This window comes from Hipposideros armiger, unplaced genomic scaffold (genome assembly GCF_001890085.2).
Source record: "Hipposideros armiger isolate ML-2016 unplaced genomic scaffold, ASM189008v1 scaffold_667, whole genome shotgun sequence".
Classification (NCBI taxonomy): domain Eukaryota; kingdom Metazoa; phylum Chordata; class Mammalia; order Chiroptera; family Hipposideridae; genus Hipposideros; species Hipposideros armiger.
In genome coordinates this window covers 416,059-420,853 of record NW_017732017.1, presented here as the reverse complement: position 1 = coordinate 420,853, position 4,795 = coordinate 416,059, and positions in this window count along the sequence as shown.

The following is a 4,795-nucleotide window of genomic DNA, read 5'->3' as shown; positions in this document are numbered from 1 at the left end:
GGTCGCTTCTTTTCTTTTGTTTTGCTTGATGATCTTTGCGGACTTCTGACGGCTTTCCCAGCTCCTCTAGCAAACAAGGCACCTTGCTGCTGTCTGGGTTCACATCTGGGCAATTGGTTGGTCTCCTTTGTTTTAATCTGTTGTTCAGGTTTTTCTTTTATGTCTTTCACTGGCAATGCTTTTTCAAAAAGAGACAAAACAAGATAAAAATGCTTTAAAATCAGGCCGACATAGAGGACTTTAAATATTTGGGTTGAAAACTACACAATGCTTAGTTAAGTCAGTAACGTTTTCACTTATAGTTCAATTCACAAGGTTCACCTAAAGCTGAAATGCAGAAACAAGTTGGTATCAAGTTTTCAATCTATCCCATTTTTAAATCAACAGCAAATTCAGCAGGATTGAACCAAGCCTCTTCAAAAGCAACTGCTGTCACTCGTGTTCTGAGATTAAGCGTCTCCATTAAACATTAAAACCCAGAAAGCACGGCAGCCTAACAGCTTTCTCCACAACGCCCAAGAGAAGCCCAGTTGTCCTGATGCCTGGCTTCAGGGGAGGCCCAGATCTGCGGCAGTCATGCAGCCCTACACACACTTAGACTTTAAGTCACTCACTTGAGTCCCAGAGTGACTTTTGGGTGTCCCCCAGTCATGGTCCTGCTCGCTGTGGCTCCTGCATACTCCTTTTGAGAGCCAGCTGGTGACCTTAGTATGCAAAGCCCCCATTCACAAGGCGGTGATTTGCACAGTCACCTACCTCAGGGCACAGCTCTGCATCCCCAGTGTGAGGAGCCAGATAAGAATCCGTTTTAGGGCCGGCCGAGTGGCGCGATGGTTAAGAACTCGCTTGGGATGCCAGAGGGCCCCGGTTCGGATCCCACATATGAGGGCCAGTGACACTGCCCTCCACAGCTAAGATGCTGAACAACAGCTCAACCTGGAGCTGGGCTGCCATGAGTCGCCGGCGATGGCGTAGGCTGCAGTCCCTGTGGCAGTGGGTTGCCATGGGCTACCGTGTGTAGCCAGCAGCCAGCGTGAGCGGCCAGCAGCCGCAGTGAGCGGCCGTCCAGAAGCCGGCGACTGATCTGCCTCGCCAGAGAAGAGCGCAATGATGGTGCCAACTTGGGCCAGTGAAGCAACATCCTCCACAACTAGATTGAAGAACAAAACGACAGCAACTTATCTGTTCCCCTTCCCCCAACTCCCCAATAAAAATCTTTAAAAAAAAAAAAAAAAAAAAGAATCCGTTTTAGGGAGGCTTCCCCTAAAGAAATGACTCAGGGCTGCAGCCTACACAGTCCTAACTCCTGCCCACAGAGCTAGGGAAGTCGGTGGGGAGGCTGCCCAACCCGCTGTGAACGTCACATGAAGGAGACACTCCATTTCCCTTACCTTCCATGAGATTGCCATTCATTATTTTTGATAAACCCTTTATTTTTGGTAAAAGTTATATTATTTTGTTTAAACCCTCTGTAAGCTTTTATTTCAGCCTAAACTTACATTTAAATAAGAGCTCCTTATGCATCCAGGGCTCCATGTCACTTACCCCCATGGTTTAAGTCTTAAGGACACCCCCCACCCGCTTCAGATGCTCTAGGTGACGACTTTACACACTGCTAATCCAAAACCTCATCACTTCTTCCGGACGTACCCTGTCCCTTACTACTTTTAGTTGGCACATACGTGTAAGAAGCTTGATAGATCATCTGTCATTTGTCTTCAGCAATGACCTTGACTCTACCAAACTGTCTCACTTATCACTATTTTAAGGTGCAGACAATTCATATCCGACTCGGGGGTTTACTGCCCCAAACCAGTGAACACCGCATCTCCACACCCAGCACTTGAGCTGTTTGGGGATGAGGCAGGATGCCACCCTTCCATTTTATCTAAGAACCTAACTCCACTCATTCGAACATTCCTCGGAATGGTGTGTGCACACCTTCTCCTCTTCTCTTCCCTGGATGCAGGAGCGGGGAAAGCAGCCCAGCAGGGCCAAGACAAAGGGAAAAGGGGGCGGGGGCAAGACTTGTGTAGTCACAACACTGAGAAGGAGGAACAACAGCCCCGTCATCCTTGTTGCCTCACGTCCCTGCCTTCTCCTCCTCTCCCATCCCATCGGCATCTAACCCATACCTTCCAGGGAAGCCTGCCCAGAGCAGGTGACGATCGTTAGAGCGAGCCAGAAGAGGGAACGGCTTGTTCTAAGGCATGGAGGGAAGAGGGAGTAGAAATCATTCACAACACCAGGAAATGGTTTGTGGATGAAGGCCCAGAGCAGGTAGCAAGGGTGAGAGAAAGAACTCCTATGCAAAACTCAGGAGATTTTACTTGTCCTGGAAATCAAGACTCACTGAAGGATTTTACTGAAAAATGGCCCAGTCCTGTTTGTATTTTAGGAATGAGGCCTCTAGCCACAAATGTGAAGGACGGGTTAGATGAGGGAGGTGGGGGCAGAAGGGCCTGCTAGGGAAATATGGCAGAGCCCAAGTGGGTAACCCACCATTGATGGCAGGGCGGAGAGGCGAGCAAAGACGAGGCAGTGCTCAGAAAGCTGGGCGGGTGCTCACTCACCTGGGCACTGTCACCCACACAGACCAGCCGGATGCCGTACCAAGGATGCTTTTGAACAGGCCTCTCCAGAGCACGTAGCCCAGCAACACTGGGTTAGACTGGTAGGTGAACAGACAAGGCCATGATGCGGCCCTGGGAAGCAAAGGGGAGGCTACGGCTCCCACAGATGTTTGGAGCAGGTAGTGATGTCCTCTGACAGAAGGCCCGCCCGAGGATGAGGAAGGGGTGCTGGCGCCTCAGGTGTGAGATGCTCCTGGAACCACCAAGCAGGCAGCGGCTGAACCTTCATCAGGGGCTCAGGGGAGGAGGAACTGGAGAGGAGGCTGTGAGCGAACAGGTGGGTGCTGAGGCTCAGGTGGGGATCAGGTCACCCAGAAGAAATGCAGTCAGAGGAGAGAACGCACAGACTGAGTCCCCGCAGACACCACTGCTTACTGAGCAGGCAGGCAGAGGACCAAGAGTGCAGAGGGAGACAGAAAGAACAGGGAGAAAAGTGGAAAAGTGACCAGGACAGAAGCTGAGGGAAGTTTCAGAAAGGCAGAGAGTAATTAACTGCCAAATACGACAGAGGTGGGTAGGATGACGATTGAGACAGACTCAGCACTGGGCAGCCGGGCTGTCTCGTGGGTAATAGAGCGGAGCATGGGGTGGGGAACCAGATCACAGCGGCTGCAGAGTGAACAGAATAGGACCCCCAGTTCTGATAACAGTGGGCTACTGGGCCAACCCTCCCACCACAGATAACTAGAAAGGGTGACATTAAAACCTGACAGTGCCACTGGCACCCAACACAAGAAACTACGATCTTTTCTGGAGACCATAGGCCTCAAATTATTCCTACAAATAATTTTCAAACACAATCATGCATGTCCTGCAAGATGACCAGGCACACAAGGAGGGAGGGCAGTGGAAAGGACCAACAGGAGCAGCAGATATGAGCATTATCGTTTACAGACTGAAAAATATTATACCTGCGTACCTCCTGTGCTATAGCAAAAAGACAGGCTCGCAAATATCTGCAGCAGCAGGAGACAAAAGATGGAAAAGTCAAAAGAGACTGAACTTATCACTATAACATTAATTTTTATAAAACTATCATAATAATGCCTGGTACAAGTGTATATAAGTCTATGTTTCAAAATCCTATTCAAAAGAATGAAGTTTAAAATAAAGACATCTTTGGATAAACAAAAACAGTGTTCACCACCATTATGGTGGAAGATTATGACACCCCATTTCCCAGTAACTGATAGGTCATTCAAACAAAAATAAACTTCATTTAGGCTGTGCTGTCCAGTACAAAAGCTACTAACCACANTGGTCTATCTTGATAAATGCTCCATGTGCACTTTAAAACTATGTGTTCTGCTGTTGTTGTGTTGTTGAATGGAGTGTTCTATACATGTCGAGTTTAAATGCTGAATGGTGGTGTTTTCTGTATTTTTTATGATTTTGTCTACTAGTTCTATTACTGGTAGGAATGGTGAAGTTTCCAACTGTGATTGTAAATTTGTCTAGTTCTTTCAGATTTCCCTTCATATATTTTGCCTCCCGACAATCTCTTTTGTACAATAGTTTTAGACTTTTCCTGGGAGATGAGCTTAGTCTGCCCCCCACAGCCACCGTTTCCTGTCACAGTGCTGCTTTTCTTGGGTGCACAGAGAATCCTTGTTTGTCATTTTGTAAGGATGACGCTTGCCACACTTACAGAAGCTCACCAGCTTTTAGGACACACCATGTCCAGAGAACACCACTGGCACAGAAACTCACATTTTCTGATGCTTCGTTGTAAAGTTTTAAGTGTTGACTGAAAAATAACATTGACTAGGTGTTTTGTCACCAAAAAACGGTTGAGGGGGTGGGGGGTGTGGAGGAAGTGTTGCAACCAAGTGCCAGCAGAGAGGGCGAGGCACATGCACACTGGGCCTGTGTGCCACGATGGAGAGAGAGTATTCATGGAAGGGAAAGGGAGTGAGAGCCACAGAGCTTTACTGTATAAACAGAGTTCTTCCTGTGGGGTTCTCCAGTTCCGCAGCGTGCAGAGCACAAGAGCTTCCCTGAGCCCTCGCTTTGCCCCCAGACCCCCGACTGATCCTGTTTGCTTCAAGTTCCAGTGTGCCTTTATCAGAAGGGAAAGCTCGCTCCTGTGTGTCTCCTCAACTGTCCACACTCCACTCCAGCACTGCTTCTCTGACACCAGATGTGGGCGGTTTTCCTCACAT